Below are 22,793 nucleotides of genomic sequence, written 5' to 3' on the forward strand. Positions count from 1 at the left end.
GCAAAAATAAAAATCTTATTGTAGTAGAGACTTCCTCAACCTGGCGCCCTCCAGATGTCTTGGGATTCAAATCACAAACCACAAGATCAAAATTTGTTAGGCGGAAAATGAGAAAGGTTTCAATGTATGTTTTCCTTGGACAGTATCGGTAATACAAGTAAATAAAAGGCAGCCATAGATATTTTGAAGTTGAGCTAGTGATCCCACCCATTTGTTAATCATGCTCATTATTAGCTACACTCAATTCAATTCAGCCTTGCCCATTTGGAAGGACCTAACTTTAGATCATATTTCAATTGTATTAAAACGATTTAATAGATCCCATACACATAACTAGAGGGGAAATGGGTATCAGGGCTTGGCCAAACCACAAAGAAAACGATGCCCTAATGTCTCGGCTAGCCAATGTCCTGCTCTGTAATTCTTTTAATTGGCATCTTTCATCTTTGTCCCATGGTACTAGCTTTGCATGGGGGAAATGCCATTCTTTTCTAACAATTCTTTGAAGCCTATTAGAAAATTAAGTATAAGAAACAGCAGGGGTGAAGAGTTTGGAAGAGAGGACCTACAGCCTGAGTCTGCAATAAAGCACATGTAGAAACTTAAAGAGGCCCGACAATATCTTCTGGTGCTCCTTGTGTTTTCTGCCCAACTTGGTATGATTGGTGGTTGGCCGTAGCCTATGTCCTTATTTGGAAATACCTGTTGACTCACCTGCTCAGGAAAAAGAGGAAGATGACATGGTACAAAGCTTCATGGGAAGCATGTGTGTCTGCATGTACTGGAATGATCTTACCAATAGGTCTCCTGATAAACTGATGTTTCGTGTTTGGCCATACTCACAGTAATAGAAATTTTATGACAATACCAATAACATGATTTAAAAACTTCAAATGCTGGGGGGGGGAGGCATCTCCTGATTAAACCAGAAACACTGAGAAGAACCCACAGCGTTGATGCTGAGATCAAGCACAGAGGGAAAGGTCCTAAGAGGATTACATCTATCATTCCTTTATTCAGTCTGAATGATTGGTTAAGTTTCATGTGATGTCACAACGCTTTTAGTTTCCCTCTTCAGTTCACAAAGGGCATTAGTTTTCTGTGATGTCATGATAAGTCTCTAAAAACTGGTAGAAAAAAAAAATAACAAGGAGATTGCCTAGCTTACCCATTCTATCACAAACATGAAGATCTCAAGCAGATCTTCGACTGGGATCTGTAGATGACCAGGCTGAGCCCAGGGAAGGGGTCAAACATGTCATCAGTCATGAATCCCTTCATTCCCACGAGAGAGTTAAGTCCAGACCACCTTGGATTCCTTATCTACCACCAAATTGCTTTTGACCATTAGTTGTTCAGATTCTTGTAGAGCTTAAGCTTACAATAAATCTTTATACCGATTTGAACTGCCTGGCTCTCCTGATTTCCCTGTTGCTTGACAGGGTCCCATTAATCAGAGATACCCCAGCAAAAGACAGTATTCATTATTATCGACACTTATACCAATGTTCATACGTTGCAATGGTATGTGGGGATGACCTTGGGAGACTGGCCCGGAGATTGCCTAGGCACAGGGGTAGGCAACCTTGGCTCTTTTATGACTCATGGACTTCAACTCCCAGAATTCCTGAGCTGGCACGGCTGGCTCAGGAATTCTGGAAGTCCACGAGTCATAAAAGAGCCAAGGTTGCCTACCCCAGGCCTAGGGAATGGTCAAGCAAAGGACAGCATAATCTGCATCTGGCTAGCGGGTGGGGCAAGAGACTCAAAAGAGACACTTTCTAATTGTGGGGGAGAAGGTTAAGGAAATGGAGGGAGATTGTACTTTCAAACTGGCAAGGTTCTGTTAATGTAGCCTTACAGTAAAGTAAAACTAGCTGATCTGGTCATGTTTTCTGTAAGTCTACCTGGTAAGGCTGAAATCAATCTTGCTAGTCTGAAAGTACAACTCTTCCCCCACCTTCACACAGCTATGGATCATGTTGTCTCTTATCTGACCATCTACTAAGTAGTGTCTGCACCTGTCTCCCAAGGTACATTCCCACATTGCATTGTACACATAAATGAACTCAAATGTGCTCACACATAGCAGGAGGGACATGGGAATTGGTTCTAGAGAGATGGTGTATATATTACTGATTTGTGCTTGTAAGCCGCCCTGAGTCTTCGGAGAAGGGCGGGATATAAATGGAATTTAAATAAATAAATAAATAAATAAATAAATAAATAAATAAATAAATAAATAAATAAATGTGAAGGTGCTACTTTTAAAAAATGGGCAAAATAGTTTCAATAACCAATTATGGCTGCTAGAGGTGAACATTTCACTACATGGCAGCAAAAGGTTGGTATTTCCTGTTGCTATCTCATGGCCATCCAGATAATTGTGTCAGGTATATGATCAAACTGATGCAACTCGAAGGGTACAAACTTTATTCTTCATGGAAATGCACAGTGTGTAGGCCAGCAGATCATGTTTAATAATATTTCTATTGGGATCATGAGAAATGGTCTATAAACACACACACACACACACACACACGAAGAGTGAGATGGAAGACAGTTATATCTGTATTTGCCAAAAAAAAGGATGAAGATACTGTGGAAATAGCAAATCAAAGTTTGGGAATGCTCCATGCCAAGAAAACATGGGGCACATGGTAGGGATAATGGAAATGGAAGATTATGCAAGAAAGTGAAAAGTGTTACGGGGGGTGGGGGAAGAATTATTCTCAGAATCAGAGGATACAAAGAGTCTCATTTTCTCATTCCTCATGGAGTGATGGAAAAATCCTGTGGGTGCAAGCTGCCTTGTTTGCATCGTTTGGTTCCAATTCACAATGAAGCCAAAGCCACAAGCACTCTTGAAGTCTATGTCATCCAGGAACAGCTACTGGGTGATTCAGACACAATTGGCATTTGTTACTGGAGGCCCTCTGTCCTTAGAGATCTCGGAGCCATCACAATTTGGGTTCAGTGTAAAACTGAACATTGAGAGCTTTGAAAAGTGGTTCACTTTGACACCCAAGTCACTACACCTAAGAAAAGGGGATAAAGAAGGAATTTGAAAGACAGCAGGGGGAGAGCATGTGAACTTTGCACTTGATTCCAGATTCTTATAACAGCACCTGCTGTGCTGTAAGCTTCTTTATTCAACCATCATCTTTGGACTTTGAATCAAACAGCTGTAAGGCATCCCAAAAAAATGGGGAAGCCCACAGACACATAATTTAGCACCACAAATGGACTTCCCTTAGGAAGTCTTCCTAGGATCCTTCCCAATTAATGGCTATAAAGAAAAGTGAGTTCAAACTATAGTTGGGATCAATAGAAAGGTGTGTCCTTTCATTGCTTAACAAGCGCAAATTCAAAAAGTACAACATTATAGGGAACAATCTCAACTTCTTCCTTTTCGATCAGTTTCCAATCGGGAAATTTTTATACTAACCCTGCCCTCAACTGCATTCTTCCATACTCATCTTTACTGCAGCTAGCATAGGTGCCGTCCCACACACCTCCACGTCGAGCAGCAGGTAGCCACATCTGCCGGTCATGGAGGATCTCACCAACATAGCTTCTTTTTTGCAGATGTGTGGTCCAACCAGGTTTTCCCACTTCTAGCCTGGAGAAACAAGGCTTGAATTTCTGCCTATGCAAATCATGATGACCTAGAACCTAAGCCTGAGGTGAAGAGTATTGGTGACCTTGTGCCAGGAAAACAGAGTTGGTACCCCAGCATGGAATACCTTGTCTAGTTGACTGGTGCAATGGGGCCTCCATGCCAAGATGTAATCAAGGTGGGTTAGGACGCTGAGCTTGTCGATCAGAAGGTCGGCAGTTTGGCGGGTCGAATCCCGAGTGCCGCATAACAGGGTGAGCTCCTGTTACTCGTCCCAGCTTCTGCCAACCTAGCAGTTCAAAAGCACATAAAAATGCAAGTAGGAAAATAGGGACCACTACACTGGGAAGGTAACAGCGTTCCGTGCACCTTTGGTGTCTAGTCATGCCAGCCACATGACCACGGAGACATCCTCGGACAAGCGCTGGCTCTTCGGCTTTGAAACGGAGATGAGCACCGGCCCCTAGAGTCGGAAACGACTAGCACACATGTGCGGGGGAACCTTTACCTTTACCTTTAACTCAGGAAAGGATACTGAAATGACTCTGAAGTAGTAGGGCAGATTCAAGAAATCTGGCTGCTAGAATCAAACAAGCAAAGAAAATATACACTTGTTAATGCCAGCAGATGAAATGGTTTTGGAGGACATGGAAGCAGAAAGTTGAAAAAGATCACAGTCCAATGTAAGTGAAGAAGCTTGGGAGAACATACATGGGAAAAGGGACTCTCTGGCCCACATGCCAAGCTCTTCCCTTATTTCATCTTATATCCTTTTCTACAGTTATCTTATACGTGTTGGGTATAAAGATGGTGCCCTGCTGCTTTCCACATGCTGGCAGCTGAAGCCTTCTCCAACACTGACCAACAAATTTCACTCTTGCAGCGAAGCCTGGAGAGTGCTGGATGGGCCAAGTGGCAGATAGATTTTATTGTCACCTCCTCACATCTATTAACTTATTGTTACCTCCCCGCATCTATTACCTTTTGCATGTTGTATGGTCCCAAGGGAGGTGAGGAACCCAAAGCAGATATAATGGAATAAAAATGCCCCCAAATGGAGATGTTGTGGGTTTTTAAATATATATATATATATATATATATATATATCAAGGGGTATCTAATCAGAGCCTTGGTGGAGCAGTGGGCTAATGCCTCCTTAAGTAACACCAGCTGCCTGCAATTAGTGCAGGTTCGAGTCCCACCAGGCTCAAGGTTGACTCAGCCTTCCATCCTTCCGAGGTAGGTAAAATGAGGACCCAGATTGTTGGGGGCAATAAGCTGACTTTGTAATAATGCTGCTTGGGGTGTGTGTGAAAGCCCTAATAAACAGGCATATACTGTACATAGAATGAAGGCTACTGCTAAGCTTGTAAGCCGCCCTGAGTCTTCAGAGAATGGCGGGATATAAATGGAATTAAAATTAAAAAAATGGATTGCATAAGTTGGAGTTTTGGAAGGGTTGTTTCATCAGATACCCCTTGTTAGTTAGTAAAAGCAAAGCATCTCGTCCACTGTTTGTGACTTGGTTATCTGACCCAAAACAACCGGTTCCTCACTTGTCCTGAGGTTATCATGCAGACTGCAAAGCAAGCTGCCGCACAATATAGAGAGGAGTTGTAACACCTCGAGGTGTCTGCAGGATGTGGTCAGGAAAGACAAGATGGTAGCCACAATTGGAAGCTCCAGCACATATCTAAAACATGGACAGACCCTTGATTGCACTGTGGCGAGGCACCATCCTCCAGATGTTGTTAGATTAAACTGTCCATCTGCATTTACTCTAAGATCATTGGGGATTTGTACAGCAAGATGTTGCATCACCCCCATGCTCAAAGTCTCATCTTCAGATCTATTTTCAATTGATGAGGAAGGTATACATTTAAAAAATACTATTTTTTAAAAAAAAATTACCTCCTTTATTATTTTTGTTACCTTTGAGTCGATCTTGACTCCCGGTTCCTACAATGGACAAATCAAAGCAATTTTCCAAGGAGCATTTTTTGGGGAAAGGTTTTGTCTTTGCCTTCTTCCTAGAGCTGAGAAAGAGTGACTGGGTCAAAGTTACCAGGGTGACAACTTGGATTTGCATCACATAAGGTAAAGGTTCCCCTGCACATGCATGCTAGTCGTTTCCAACTCTAGGGGCCGGTGCTCATCTCCGTTTCAAAGCCGAAGAGCCAGCGCTTGTCCGAGGACGTCTCCGTGGTCATGTGGCCGGCATGACTAGACGCCAAAGGCGCACGGAACGCTGTTACCTTCCCACCGTAGTGGTCCCTATTTTTCTACTCGCATTTTTTTACCTGCTTTCGAACTGCTAGGTTGGCAGAAGCTGGGACGAGTAACAGGCACTCACTCTGTTACGCGGCACTCGGGATTCGACCCGCCAAACTGCCGACCTTCTGATCGACAAGCTCAGCGTCCTAACCCACTAAGCCACCGTGTCCCTTTTTGCATCACATAGTCCTCTGCAAAATTTTAGAACATCTGTGGGGCCCTTCAAGGTTTTTAAGAATAGACTGGACAGCCACTTGTCCAAAATGATATGGGGACTCCTGCTTGAGCAGGGGACTGGACTAGAAGACCTCCAAGGTCCCTTCCAGCTCTATTCTGATTCTGATTCAGTTTCTCAGCCTCCCATCCTAAGATGGCTTTTTTTGTTGCAGGATATTGCTACAACCTGATTGCTGTTGCCAGTGGGTGGGGTTAAATGTGAAAGCTTTCCCTGATTGGTGCAGTTTACTCTGATGTCACAATGGCTCAAGCGCAACAGTGGGGGGCGGGAATTAACCTTGGTGCCTGTCCTAAAGATACATCTGGAGTGAAGAAAGAAGCAAAAAGTCTTCAGCTTTGTTTTTTTCCTGGCATAAACATTTCAAAGGAAATTAAGCAACGGGACCGCATTTTGAGGCAGTGCTTTTTAGATTCTTAAGGCTATTGAGGTCTCAGGAGACTGACTTAATTCTCAGGTGAGTTAACCCAGAATGAAATTATAGCCTAGCATAATTCAGAGGACATGGTCTGCATGAAGTTGGCAGAGCCTTCAGACTGTGTGCCCTTTGGTGAAATGTAGAAATTTAGGGGACATTCATTCCTTTATTGTCAAGACTTTACAAGAATCCCCTGCTTATTTTCTGTGTCAGAATGCTGCTATGGGCAGAGGAGCAAAGCCCATTTGATAAGGCATAGATTTGCAAACTTTCTAGAACCATTTTCATGTATTGAGATGGACCTATTGCCTCAAAACTGGGCGAAACACTCTAAGGACAGCAGATCTTTTAAGCAATTCTTCCTCATCTTCAGAAATCAGCAGCAAGAAAAATGCATGGAATAGAAATAAGCATTCGTGTCACCTGCTAATGCCTGCAGGTGAAAGTGGTTTGAATGGCATAAAAACAGCTACTTGAAAAAGAACTAGGATCTCTTTCCTTCTTGATGCATGTCTAGCAGAATTAGCATACAAGCAGTTGAAAAACTATTTGTTTCTCCGGTCTTGTTAATGCCCCAATGGGAGTTGGGAATAGTAGTACAATACGGGTGGAGTAAGTTGGGGGGGGGGAAGTGCTATAACAGAAATGGAAATATCTGGCTTTCTCTTTTTTTTTTGTCTGTGCACCCATCCCCATCCTTGTTTTCAACAGGATCTTGCATGTGCTATAATTCTGTATATAGATCACAAAATAGTTCTGGGTGTAAGTCTATAAATAAAGCCCACACAACAAAAGTCTTGGTTAAAAGAATTTTAACAACTCAAATAACATGCAGGTTACAATGTACTAAAAAAGTTGACTTTTTTCAGATCAAAGTCATCCCTTGATGATGATCAGACTTATTAATTCTTCATAGTTAAGAAGCAATACAAAGCTGAATCAGACTGTTCATCAAGCCTGAGGGAGCATCCTCTGGGGATCAAGGTCATCAGTGATTGAAACAGATTTGTTGTGGATCCCCCACTGGCTTGATTCTTGAACTTCAGGGAAGAGTAAACAAACAGGTGTGACTGAACTACAACCCCTGGTTGCCCCTGCTAACACGGCTAATGGCAAGGGATGCTGGGAATTGTAGTTCAGCATGCAGCTACTGATGCAAAGATTGACCCTGTATTTGCAGAGCATGCTCCCTGCATTCATAGGTGGTCTGGCTAAAGTAGAAGCATGGATTGATTCTCGCCCTGGCTGTCCCACAAACAACCCTTAGAATTGAGCTTTTGGCGAAGGTGAAGACCGTTAATTCTTTACCTTGTTGCTACAATTTTAAGTCCGTTGATATAACCAAGCAAGAGTATTTAGTTCTTTCTGTGCTGCTATGTTCATCCTATTGCCATAAAGAGTAGCTGTCTTACACCATGCCTACTTAAGGCTTATCCCAGTGGGACCTAACACGGCCGTTTCAGTTGTTGTGGGATTGCTAGAACTGGCAAACTGAGTTTAGATTGAGAAAACTGGAGCCAGAACTTAATACAAACCAGGTTTCTGTCAGGGCGCTTGCGGGCAAAGCTCTTCTTCTCTTATGCAATCATTCTGTCTTTATACAAGAATTTGAAAGTAACTGGCATGGGATGCAGACACAGTCCTCTTCATGTAGCCTTCCCTTCCCACCACCACATCGCTCCCTCCCCACTTCTTACAAGCAAAAAGGCACCGAGGAAGGCAAGATGACCGATTCTAATTCGCAGTTCTGCCAGCCATCTCAGCTGGAATAATACCATTAGAAAATTGCTGTTTTGTTTTTGAAAATAAAAAAATAAAAAAAATCTTGAATCTGTGAAAAAGGCTCCAGTTTTTTCTACTTCGTTCACAGCAGACTTTCGGATTCTTTCTTTCTGCTCTGCCCTTCTGGTGGTGAGGGGGGCAAGGGGGCTCCTTTTGTTTCCCATTACGTCATTCTGCACTGTTTTTTTGTTTCCTGATTTCTTGATATATATATATATATATTTTAAAAAAAACCTCCTGGGAGAAGCTCTCCCCAATGCCTCCCCTTGGGATGGATTGAGGCATGGGAAGCCAAGGAGATCACACATCAGTGGAGAGATGATGTTATTATGGAAGGCTGAAGACTTGCAGATGTCCATGGAACATCTCCCTACGAAGGTAACTCTAGGGAATCCACCTTCATCCTTGCTCTTCTTTGCCATCACATTGAATGGGAACGATAAAGTGCGGAAGACTTTTTTCAGCACAATGCTAGTACCAAAGCACCCCATTCTGAGAACTGTTTCCAGGACCGAGATTTAATCTGAAGCCATGAAAATGACATCATAGGAAGCCTGCTTCTGAGTATACACAACTATTTCTTTTGCTGATATGAGAGAGAGAGAGAGAGAGAGAGAGAGAGAGAGAGAGAGAGAGAGAGAGAGAGAGAGAGAGAGAGAGAGAGAGAGAGAGAGAGAGAGAGAGAGAGAGAGAGAGAGAGAGAGGGAGAGAGACGCAAGGCTTCACAACAGTTCTCTGGTCAGAAATTAAGCCCTGGCTGAAGTTAGAAGGAAAGTTGCGTGAAAAGCATTTAAGTCCTTCAGGGTTTAGAGTATTAGTATGGTTTTGGCAAAGCAGCAGTCTCTGTACAGTCCCATAAAGGAAGGAAGGAGAGCCATCGAGGTGAAGAGAATTATCATTGGGAAAATGGGAGGCTTACAGCCAAATATATAGGAAATGTGAATGTCAGGCAGGAGGGTCTAATAAGAAGAAAGGGATTCTTAACCTGCAAATTCAAAAATAAATTAGCTCTTCAAAGAGTTCTGCATAGACCTGTCCGAGATCACCTTGTTATGAGCCAAGCTTCAGGCCACTGCCTCATCGGGTGTGCAGTTCATCCCAAGGCAAATATGAAAAATCGGCCATCTCAATCCTGGATCCACATTAGGCTTTCCTTTCCCAGTCTCCCCACCCCACCCCAAAAAGGCAGGGCCAATCGTATCTTGAGTGCGATGAAGCAGCATGAATGTCCAGGCCCTGACTTTCTGAATAAGTGTGTCTTGGGAAAGGCAAAAGCATGGGGCTCACCAGCTTTCTTCCTGAGAATGCCTAGAAAAAAAAAGAGAAAGCCAGAGGGAGACATCAGTAACAAACTTGGAACTTTTAGGTTGGTTTTCATGGTGAATCTGAAAATAATCTGGTGTACAAGCAGGACTTCCTCAGGGTATGGTCAAAAAAAGTCAAGATAGCAGCCAGAACAGTGCAACCGAAACTCTGCTTGTCATTTATGTGCACTGGACATAAAAACAGGTTGAGCTTCGTATCATTGTGACCACCCTCTTGACTTTTGGGGCCATACCCTGCAGATACCACTGGTTATACGAGATGATGGCAGCAAAAAAGGACCTTCCTGGTTCAATTCTTTCCCCTTTCAAATTGAACACAATAGATGTGGCTCTTTGGCATAAGGCCAAGTCCATGTGCTAAACATGTGAGGGTTTGGGGGGGGGTTGGATAGTTGGTGTGAGGTGTTAAGAAATAATGTTTCCCTTGAAAAATATAGTAACAGGAAAAGGCTGCATGCAGACAGCTAGCAGGCAAAGAAGAAGGTTAAGAAATAACTTTCTCCTGGCAAATTTAATTTTTTAAAATGCAGGGGATTTTTCATTTTGTTTTAAAAAAAAAAAGGGCACTCCTTCATTCTTGTAAATTGATGCGTTGTACAACTCTGTGAACAACTTTCGGGTAGATAGCTGGGCTAAAAATACAATAGATAGCCATTTTCTCACCTGCAATTTCTATTGCAGGAGTGTCAAACTCAATTTCATTGAGGGCCGCATCAGCATTGTGGTTGCCCTCAGGGGGCCGGGTGGGTATGGCCAGGGTGGGCGTGGCCTACTGAGTGGGCGTGGCTAGAGTGCGTATGGTCTACTGGTTGGGCATGGCCAGCTCTACATCGTTCGCATCAAGGGTACCTATGGGGGCCTGGGCAGGAGTGGGACAGATCTGAGGGTCTCTGGCAGGAGGAGGGTCTCTGGGCCAGGGCCAAGGCAGTGGGGGCCGTTCCCTCACTGTTTCCAGTATGGCTTCGCGGGCCACATGAAACCACTTCGCGGGCTGGATCCGGCCCCCGGGCCTTGTGTTTGACATGTCTGTTCTATTGGAACAATGTTAACAAACAATTGTTTGTTTAGAGAACTTCAGAAAATGAAATTTAAATCCTTTGGAGATAAGTGGAATGTGGTTGACTTAAGAATTCCACAATGAGAGACAATAAATTGCTTAAGGTTTATTAAGGTGCCACAATCACACATTTTATCACTAATGTGCATTCGTCCCTTTGCTACTAAAGTTTTTGCTTTCATAAAAGATCTGTATTTTTGTGGGGAAATCCTCAGGTCCCACCTTCTGATTACCAGTCCATCAACATATTTAATACCTCACCTTCCATCTTGTCACTCGGTCTCATTGTGGGCCAGTTATCCTTCTCCCCCCCCCAAGGAAATTAAGCACATAAAAAAAAACTTTCCAAATGAGAGAGGGGATCTTTTTGAACTGCACTTCCTTTTTGATTTAAATGAAAGCAGCTGAAATGGGCGTGCTTCTCAGAGATCACAGACCAGATGTTAGATATATAATGATTTGATCACTTAGGCATGTACAGTATATGTAACTCTACCCTACTTTTAACATTTAAATTTTCTTAACAAGTGCAAAGTACCCACAATCCAATCCTATTCCCCATACCCTGTCTGGATTGCATGTAGCTCTAGTCTAATGCATTATATAAAGCTATCAAAGGACTGTTTAATAAGATCATTAGTGGAAACATTGAGACAATGAAACAAAGCGTACAATTTATCCTTTCTTCTTAGATGGTCAGCCTCTTAATGATTTTGGAGGCATCAGATCAAAGTTTAAAATGCAGCTTCATCTAGATGAGAAAGAGGCAACATGGGACCCATCAGGTATTTCGCATAACAACTGTAGGATTTTAGTATGTTGTCAGAAGCTGATGAACTGGGAGACCCAAACATCTGAAGGTTGCAAGTAAAGATAAACAGTTCTAATAGATTTTAAACAGTGGCCAAGCTAGGCCTGTGTTGCTGGAAACCCTCTTTTCTTTTCTTTCTTTATCTTTTCTTTCTTTCTATCTATCTTTCTTTTCTTTTCCCTTCTTTTCTTTTCTTTCCTTTTTTTTAATTAAAGAGTTTTACAAAAACAAAATTTTACAATATATCTCCAAATCCCCCCCACCCCAAACCCGCCCACTTCCCCCTCCCACTTCCCAGAGCTAAATACAGGATTATAGTTATAATAATCATATTCTAAATAAAAATTATACATAATATACAATTAACCAAATTCATAATGTGCTTTAACTCCCCTTTAACATAACTACATACGAAGTACCAATAACAATATCCCACTAAAATCTACTCATAAGCTAAATGGAACTTTTTAGTCCCATATTTGTTCTGAATATAATCTATCCATCTCCTCCAAACTGAAATATATCTTTCCTGTGAATGATCTTTCAAGTAAGCAGAAATCTTAGACATTTCTGCAAGATTCGAAACTTTAAGCACCCATTCTTCTATGGTAGGCAAACTATCCTTCTTCCAATATTGTCCCACCAGTTTTTTTGTTACCCTTAGTAAATTTGAAATGTTGCTCCCTATGACTGCCAGAATATCAGTTCTGGTACTTTTAAGTTCTTTTTAATTTTGATGGCTAATTCTTTTTCTGTTACCTCCCCCCCCCACCACCTCAATACTGTACTTAGATATATTCCAGGAAATTGGAAGATATTCCACCCCATGTGAAAAATGCCAACGAGCTGATGAACTGCTAACATGCCATGCTTTGGTTCCTTCTAAAGGCAAATAAGAGATTTCCCTGAAGGCCATTACAAGAAAGAAAAGGTTAATTTCCACACCCCTCCATTCTTTCACGACTGAAGGCTAGGACAGAGCCTTCTGATTATAATATAGGTCTTTGGAGGAAAGAATAACTTGATTTATTCTGTTTTGGCCCCTGGGGTCCAGCTATGCATGATAACTCTGACCAGATCTCTCAGAATGTTATGCTTGACTTCAGAACATCCATTGAATTACTAATTCTGATCAGGGAAAGGCTGCTGGAACGGGATGGGGTTAACCCTTTTCTGTTGTATCCAATCCAGGACCTCCACCCAGTTTCTATCCACTCTTGGTGCTTCCTATCAAGAAAACAGCAGGGTAGGAAAGGGGTTAACCATCTCCTCTCCCCCCACCCCCACTCCTTGTTTCTCTGATCAAATTAACAGTGCCTCACAGCTGCTTTGAAGTCAAGAAAAAGACATCTGGAGAACCGGTCATGGATCTTCCATGTCGACATGTTAACACGTGGACTTAAAATTTAATTTAATTTAATTTAATAACACTTATATACCGCCCTTCTCCCTGAGGACTCAGGGCGGTTCACAGGGCAGAATAAAATAGCGAATACAAACATTAAAACAGGATTAAACAATAGCCCTAGTTAAGAACAATATAAATACAACGCTAAAAACCCCCAGAAAAATTAAAAAGCGAGAGATAAAACAACCCCAACACTCCCCCTCAGGCTAGGCCGGCTTGTACAAACAGAAATGTCTTAAGATCGCGACGAAAGGAGCGAAGATCGGGCGCCGTCCGGAGCTCTACCGGTAGCTGATTCCACAGCTCCGGAGCGCCCACAGAGAAGGATCTCCCCCTGGGGGCCACCAATCGACATTCTCTGATCGGTGGCACCCTGAGGAGGCCCTCTCTGTGGGAACGCACAGGGCGCAGGGAGCTTGATGCCGGCAGCAGATGTTCCCTGAGGTACTCCGGCCCCATGCCATGGAGTGCTTTGAATACCGTTACCAGTACCTTGAATCTCACCCGGAAGGCAACTGGCAACCAATGCAGCTCACGGAGCAGAGGTGTAACGTGGGAGTATCGGGAGACTCCCAACACCACTCTCTCAGAAAAAGTGATTTCTGAGCCTGTCTCCTGCTGTGGGACTTACGGGCAAGAGAAAGCAATGCTTTAGATAAAATGCAAATGGCCATCCTAAAAAGGCTTCCAATTTTTCTGCATTTGGGGGATGTTGGGATGTAGCAACTATGCATTGTGCCTGAAATGCCTTCCTGGTCCCACTCGGTTTGTTCAGCACTATATGTTTTTGACAACGGCCTTCTTTCTTGGTCTTCACCTGATTCTGTTTCGGAAGCATCTGAAACGGGAAACAGGAATGCTATGGAAAGCTACAAAGCTCCAACACGGGATGGAACCAGTGGAGGAGCTGGCATTTAGTCTGATGAAAACTGGAAAGTATGGAAATTGTTGAATAGACTACGCATGGGTACAACAAGGTCCAGAGACACTCTAAACAAACGAGGCTCTCTGGTGGATTCTGTTCTTTGCAATTGTGGTTGACATGCAGACAACAACACATACTGTATGTAGACCTCTCCTTTGTATCCTGATCAGTGTACACTTGAGGACCTGATGGCAGCGCGACAGAACACAATTATTGGGCAAGATCTGTTTAATGTGTACATATTTTAATCTTGTACTGTGTTTTATATTTTAAATGTCATGTCATAGAGTACGCCTTATTTTAATCGTGATGGTTCTGACACGAATAGACCAAAAATGGATTCTGTTCTGTGACCTGGATGAGGAGACCTTTCCAGTTACACCAGTGCAGGATTTGTTGACTATTCCTTGTTTTGGTGAACCTAACAAGGTTGCCGGGGTGGGGTGGGGGGAATAACCTTGTAGATTTCAGTCAGGTTGATTTTCTTCCTTAGTCTCCTCCAAATGTGGCTACCTGGTCAAGGATGTGGGGAAAAGCAAAGCAGGGAAAACATTCTCTCACCTTTGTTGGCCTAGAAAGCAGAATTGAAGAAAATGAAAGTGGTTGTGGGACAAGTTAGAAAGATATGTTGCGATTCCATCCAGATTTGTTTGGAGGGCGGTATATACCGTGGGTGGGAAGAGATTGCTGTGCTTCTAATGTGATGGCCTTTAAAATCAGCAGCACTACTTGCACGTGGATGGCATATGTCCCCCATTGCTTTTAAATAGAGGGATTTATTCACCATAATTGGGGCATTTTAAAATGTACATGGGGCTTCGGCTTTGGCTGCCTTCCTTGGCTTGTTTAAGAAGTGCAAGTGATGCCCTCTCTCTTTCTTTCCAAGAGCTGGTGCAAGGCCACACATCCTGTGGGTTGTTTTTTCCTTTGAATTCTTCCTAGAGGGATATTTCTTGTGATGCACCAGAAGCCACTTTTTAGATTCCCCTTATCTTGACAGAATTATTCAAAGCTAGCTTTGCCAAGAGAAAGCCAGGATGCTTGATGGGGCACACACAAGTTTGTGCGTGAATCCCTGCTGTTAACACAGAGTAGGCAACCGTCTTAGCTAATATTTTCCCCGCTTAATAGTTGTTATCTGCCAAATCCTTGTGCACCACCTTTAAAAAGTGTGCATGTATATTACTGGAGGTACATAATATACACTTTCATTGATTGCCTGTTAACTCTTCCATATAATCTTGGGCTGATCCTTCCTTTGGCCCTCAAAGCCGTAAATCTCCCCTCTCAATCTTGCTGTCTACAGACAAGATAGGCACTGATTGTTAGGTGCCTGGTTTTTATGAAATAAAGCCTTTCGTAAGGCTTTCCCGTGGTCTGGAATTTCAGATATTTAAAAATATCTCTCTGCCTACCTACTTCATAGAGAAAGATGAAGAAGTCTCACCTATTGAATGCGCCGTTGGCCCTGCTTTAACATTCACTTGAGATGAAAAAATCAAATTCAAATAAATGTTTTGAGCCCAATCATCCCCTTATTTGCATTTCCACAACAAGATTGTTCCAACTGCATTCCGTGCAAGTGTTTTTTTAAAACAGTGCAGTTCACTTCTGCATTTTATTTTAACAAAAAAAACACTGAATGAAAAATGCTGAAAAAGTTGCAAATATTTGTAAACCTCCCCCCAAATGCAGTTCATTTCTGCATTTTATTGGTACAAATAGTTGCAAACTTTTTCAGCATTTTTCAGTGTATGCAATTTTATAAGTGTGTGTTAAACAAAATTCTCTGAAAAGTCTTAAGCAAACTGCTTTTTGGGTGAGTATGAATTTCAAAAGCAGGCTGTGTTTTGATTTCCATCCTGAAATGACAAAAGTAAGTTCATCTTGAAATGTTTGTGACTTCTATGCAAACAATATTCCCGGCTAGTGTCTTACACAAAGTCAGCCAAGGCAAATCTCCTCCCCCTTCTCCTTTGCTCTGTTTTGGAGCAAAGCTGCCTTTAAACAGAAATTCCTTGTTCATGGTAATGACGGGCATAGGTTGAGATTCCCCGCATTTGCAAACTTTTGGCACTTGTGTCATTCAAAGGCTCATCTCATGCCACAATTTTGTCTAGGAACTCAGCCTTGTTCATCTACACCAGAGGTTCCCCAAAGGTTGGGAACCTCTGGTGTAGATGAACAAGGCTGAGAGACCGGTTACACGGAGACAGGTTTTTTTGCAGACAGGAGGGGTGTGTGGTTTTGTGCGCTGCCTGCATCCCGCAGATGGGGCTTCAGTTATTTGTGCAGCCCAGTTGCTGGCATGCTGCGGCCTGGTACCAGTCCATGGACCGGGGGTTGGGGACCCCTAATCTACACTACAGCAAAAGGTTTATTAATAAGAGCACTTTTTTTGAGAATACCCTATTTTGTTTTTGTTTGTAATTGTAAAGAGGAAGGATTTTATTCCCTTGTTGCCGGCATGAAAATCTGCCCTGAATTTTGTAAGCTGTTAAAAACGTTGACACGTTAGAGATTTTGTGGTCTGCCGGACATTTTTTAGCATAAAGAAATGATGAAAGCACATCCTAAAGAGGGCATGGTAAAAAAAAATTGCCATGAGGAGAGAGGAAGGAAAGGGGAACATAATTATTTGCTTTTCCGCATACTTTGTTCATTTATTATCCTTAAGTCAACCCAAGTCCTGGCAATTACATGATCGAATCTGTGCAGTTTTCTAGGCAGCATTTTCAGAAGTGGTTTCCCATTGCCATCTCCTCATGGTTGAGAGAGAGCGACTCACCCCAAGTCACTCTTGGTTGGCTTCTTGGTCTAAGACAGGAATAAAACTCAGGTTCTCTCACTCCTAGTCCAATACTTTAAGCCAGGGGTGTCAAACTCAATTTCATTGAGGGCCGCATCAGCATTGCGGTTGCCCTCAGGGGGCCGGGTGGGTGTGGCCTGGGTGGGTGTGGCCTACTGGGTGGGCGTGGCTAGAGTGCGTATGGCCTACTGGGTGGGCGTGGCCAGCTCTACATTGTTCAGGCCAAGGCAGTGGGGGCCGTTCCCTCACTGTTTCCAGGATGGCTTCGCGGGCCGCATGAAACCATTTCACGGGCCGGATCCGGCCCCTGGGCCTTGTGTTTGACATGTCTGCTTTAAGCCCTGGACCAAACTGACTCTCTTCTGTTCTGGCACTTACAGCTTAATTTTCTTCGAAGACCAAGCACTTCCATTTCACCTCTTCCCCAAAAATTGTGCGAAATTTATTTTTATTAGCTCCTGCCCTGCTTGTGAACATTTATGCCAATTGGGTTTTTTAAAAAACATGTTTATAAATGAGAACTAAAAGTGTGAAATCTCAAAACTCCAGGACTTGCACACAACTGAACAGCAATAAACTAAGATAAGCTAGGCCAGTCATTATATAACCTACCCACTTTGCATGTCTTTCCCTCCTTCTCTCTCTCTCTCTCTCTCTCTCTCTCTCTCTCTCTCTCTCTCTCTCTCTCACACACACACACACACACACACACACACACACACACCTAATTTTCTGATTATTCTTGATTCCACTCCCCCCCCACACCAACAGTGCAGGAATCAATCAGTTGGCTGCAGTCCAGGATATGCACTGGAAATGATCTGTCTGCAGTTTCTCAACCAACTTTCGGGAAATTGGTCCTGAAGTGGTCTCAGCAGTGAGGGCTTAGGAGCAAATAGCTGAGATACCCCAACAATTGCTAGTTTTAGGGGTAGTCTTATAATTGAAATTATGTCTAGGAATGAGAACCACATATGGCCAGGATTTACAGCTCTTTTTGGGGGGTGGGGGGTGGGACAAGGGCTGCCATTGGCTTTGAAGTGAAAACTGGAGGTCATATGCTGAAAATGGGGCAAGCTCAAGACAAAATTTCAATTTCATTCCAATTAAATTAAATTGACTCAAAGTCATTAACATCGATGCTCTCCTTATATTTAATCATCTCTGCCTTCTGTCCCTAAAAATGTTGAAAGTCGTCTGTGGACAGTTCTGAATTTGTACTTCTCCCAATGCCAAAATACCAGTTGGTTTTCAGTATTCTTGCTTGAATTCACGCTAGAAAGTATATATGGCAGCGAATTGGTCATAGTTATAGCACTAGATGTTTCAAAAGACTAACATCAAATTTGTTCCCTTTAACGCAGAAAAAATGGTGTTCCTTACCTTACCTGGGCCTCAAATACTAATGCTTAATTCAGTAACTCCAACTCTGATCTATGTTTTGCCACTCTGTAAAACAGGCAACCTGGTGTCTCCCAGATGTTTTGGATTAAAATCCCACATTCTTTTGCCATTGGCCATGCTGGCTGGAGCTTGTGGAAGTTGAAGTTCAAAACATCTGGAGGGCATCACGTAGCTTTTGCTATGCAGAGTAAATGCAAATGTTGCTGAATTACAATGTTTAGAAGCCCAAGCCAGTGCAGTGAAAACGGAACGAACAAATGAGTAAATAAATGGTTAACAGGAGGGATGCTGGGAGTTGTAGTTCACTGAAGTCTACTAGACCGCAGGTTTATCCTTTGCTATTCAGATAAACCCAATGCATTCTGATTTATTTATTTTGATACAGCATGTTAAAATTCTCACTTTCCAAATAACCAGTCATCTAAATGGTATAAATAGATAAATAAAAATGTATTATCATCAACTTTTTATTAGGGGATTTTTTTATCTAAACATGGTTCCTGAATTCACCTTTTTAATGGTTGAGAAAGAGGATTGTTTCCCAGGAGTTTCACCCATAATAATGCTACGGTAACTTCTGTTGAATGGATGTAAACACAAGATCTCTTCAATCATCAGGGGCTGCCACAAAGAAGAGGGAGCCAAGCTATTCTCCAAAGCACCTGAAGGCAGGACAAGAAGCAACGGATGGAAACTAACCAAAGAGAGAAGCAACCTAGAACTAAGGAGAATTTTTTTTGACAGTTAGAACAATTAACCAGTGGAACAACCTGACTCCAGAAGTGGTGAATGCTCCAACACTGGAAGTTTTTAAGAAGAGACTGGACAGCCATTTGTCTGAAATGGTATAGGGTTTCCTGCCTGAGCAGGGGGTTGGACTAGATGACCTCCAAGGTACCTTCCAATATTATTATTATTATTATTATTATTATTATTATTATTATTATTATTGTTGTTGTTGTTGTTGTTGTTGTTGTTGTCGTCATCATCATCATCATCATCATGTTTGAACTGATGATATCAACTATTTTCTCGGCAATAGGATGAGCTATTCTCAATCTCTGTAAGGGTTTGTAGTCTGATATTTCTGGAGAGTACCAAATTGGGGAAAAATTATTATGAAAGCATGCACATTGTCCAATGTTTAATGGGTGGAATTCATCTCCCAATGTTACGATTCTGACTCCAGGACAGACAAACCTATGCATGAAAACCTGATTTCTCCTATAACTTCCTCTTGTTGCAAAAAAATTAGTTGTTTTAGCTTGGTCTAGTAGTAGATTTCTGCGTAATCAGCAATAAATCTTCTCATTATTTAGTACAGGGGTGTCAAACTGCCGGCCCATGCGCCGGAGCATCACGGAGAAACCGCGCCCATCCCATTTTCGGCAATGGGAAAAAGTTCCGATACGTTGCGTGATGTCACGTGACGTCACGAGTTTGACATGCCTGATTTAGTAAAAGCAACAACAAAATAAGCCCACCTGACTCCTAAATTAAGGCACTGAAATGAAGAGGATTTTGGAAAACAGATGGCCTTAGAAAGAGGCAATGACAAACTACTTCTGAAAGTTGTACCAAGAAAACTACAGATATTTACTCAGGCAGAAGCCAAAAAGCAAGACAAACTTGAGGGCACAAAAAAATGCATAAGTTACCAAATAAATAAAAAGTCAGCAGAAAAAGCAAGTTATGGGAGTGTTACTTGACAGGACCCACAAGAATAGCCCGCCCATTGGAGGTTAGATTGGCACTAATCCTGCTTGCCTTTCCAAAGGCTCTAATGCAGACATGTCAAACTTGCGACATCATGTGATGTTGCACGACATATCAGAACTTTTTCCCCACCGCTGACAATGGGGTGAGCACGGTTTTCTCGTGACACGTCCGGCCCATGGGCCGGCAGTTTGACACTCCTGCTAGAGTCTAAAGACATGGTTCTGTCAACTTGCCTAGGAACCCAGTTATGGTTTAAAACCTACCAGATAGTTATTCGGATGGATCCATGACTTGGATTTGCCTGATTTTTATATTTCTCAATTTTAATTTTGGTTCCCTAATTAGGTTTTTAATTTGGTTTGAAAGGGAGCTACTGATATTTGTATTTTGCCTATTGGTTGTGTTATTTGGTTGTTTTTAATTATGTGAATTGCCCAGGGTTGCAAATGTGAGATGGGTAACTATGCAAATCAAATGAATGAATGAATAAAAATAACTAATATAGCTTAAAGTAACTGTGGCAAAGGAATTCCATATCCCTAAGGTAAAGGTAAAGGTTCCCCCGCACATGCGTGCTAGTCGTTTCTGACTCTAGGGGCCGGTGCTCATCTCTGTTTCAAAGCCGAAGAGCCAGCGCTTGTCCGAGGACGTCTCCGTGGTCATGTGGCTGGCATGACTAGATGCCAAAGGCGCACAGAACGCTGTTACCTTCCCACCGCAGTGGTCCCTATTTTTCTACTTGCATTTTTACGTGCTTTCGAACTGCTAGGTTGGCAGAAGCTGGGACGAGTAACAGGTGCTCACTCTGTTATGCGGCACTCGGGATTCGACCCACCAAACTGCCGACCATCTGATCGACAAGCTCAGCGTCCTAACCCACTGAGCCACCGCGTCCCTAGTCCATATCCCTACATCTATATAAATATGAAGTTAATATGAGTATATAATGTTATCAAGGATTTTGCTGTATTACTCTGAATTACCTCTCACTCTGCCATTCCGCTTCCTTTTCTTTGGCAGCAGATCTCACAGTGGTTCACCACATCATTTTTACATTTCATATGATGGTAAAATAAACTTAAGAGTTGCCCGACTTTCAATTTTGGAAAAAATAATTGGAAGCCTAGTGGTGCACCCGCATAACTAACGAAGCAAAGGGAAAAGAAACAGAAATTTTTCCTTTTTTTTTCCTTTCAAAAAATTAATCCATTGCCATCTAAATATTCATGATGTAATTTATGGACATCTAGAGACCACAGATTCTCTATCACTTTCTTAAAGATTGTAAAACTTAACTCTGACCTTGAGAAGGAGATGGGAGAGGTAGAATTTACTGAGCCCTGGGAAAGCAGAAAGCGTGCAAAAAAGAAGAGCTTCTTTCCCTTGACTTTGCTGCATTTAAAAATGAGCAGAGAAGGTTTCAGACACATTTTCAAAATGGATTGATTGATTGATTGATTGATTGATATTTCCCATTTCTCAAATGGTTTCGGACACATTTTCAAAATTTATTTTATGTATGTATGTATGTATGTGTGTATGTATGTATTTATATTTCCTATTTCTAAACCATCCATCTCCCTTACAGGGTTTTGTTAATAGTCCCTACAACAATAAAGCAGCTTTCCTGGAAACTTCTATGTCTATTCCTTGACCTGGCCTATGCTGAAGGGCAGATAATGGTGTTCTGGGAATTGCAATTCTGACATGTCATTTGAGAAAGGCTGAAAATTAAAATTTAGCTAATTTGGCTCAGTGGGTTAGGACGCTGAGCTTGTCGATCAGAAGGTCGGCAGTTTGGTGGGTTGAATCCCGAGTGCCGCGTAGCAGAGTGAGCGCCTGTTACTCGTCCCAGCTTCTGCCAACCTAGCAGTTCGAAAGCACGTAAAAAAATATGCAAGTAGAAAAATAGGGACCACTCCGGTGGGAAGGTAACAGCGTTCCGTGCGCCTTTGGCATCTAGTCATGCCAGCCACATGACCACGGAGACGTCCTCGGACAAGCGCTGGCTCTTCGGCTTTGAAACGGAGATGAGCACCGGCCCCTAGAGTCGGAAACAACTAGCACGCATGTGCGGGGGAACCTTTACCTTTACTTAATTTGGATTAAGTGATCTTGAGTTTGCACTCCTGCTTAGGAGCAGTCTTCCCAAACTGGCAAACTCCATTACTTATACTACCTTGAGGTGATGATTGAAGCAATAGCCTAAGTTCATCTAGAAAGCATTAAGTCGGGGATGGCTGTTTAAGAATATCAGAAATTTTGAGCATGCAAGAGGCATGTTGTTTGTAACAGTGAATTGTACTAATTAGAGAAGAAGTGGGAAGCATTTTTAAATTTCTTTCTAAATAACGCCGCAGCTCTAAACATTTGAAAATAAAATATCAGCATGCTCAAAGAAGAAAGAAAAGCTACATAAGAGCATTTTTCTCAAACACCCCCCCAAAAAAAAACTATAGGTAGAAATGCATTTGTAGACTCTGAGAGAATAAACAATTATAAAACATCCATCATTGAAGCACCTGGTTGCAGATCCATTGGTTCCAATATATTTCCAGGTCTTTCTTCCCATCACCATTTCTTCATTTCCCTGAAGGAATTGTTGGGCAGCCAATTTAGACCTTTATAGATGTTTTGGACTTTGCATCCCATAATCATTCAGCTGTATTATCAAGGGAATCATGGGAGCTGCTGCTTCCCAAAAGGGATTGGGGTGGTTGAAGGGTGTTTATCTACGATCCTGGGTTTTTATGTGTCCCCTCTCAGTTTGCATATGAATCTATGTGAATTTAGTAAGGCCTCTAATAATTTAAGAATTAAAGAACGATGATAATGATGATGACAGAAAAAAAATATAAGTGCTTTTGTGGGGCCAAGAATCAATACTGTTATGAGAAGTACTAAGGAGCTTTCAGCTGACTACTATTTCACAAGAGTATTATATTTCACTTCTAATTAGTTAATACTAAGGGCAAGCATATTTTGCGAACGGGTCCAATTTGATCTT

This window comes from Vipera ursinii, assembly GCF_947247035.1.
Source record: "Vipera ursinii genome assembly, chromosome: 2".
Taxonomy (NCBI): Eukaryota; Metazoa; Chordata; class Lepidosauria; order Squamata; family Viperidae; genus Vipera; species Vipera ursinii.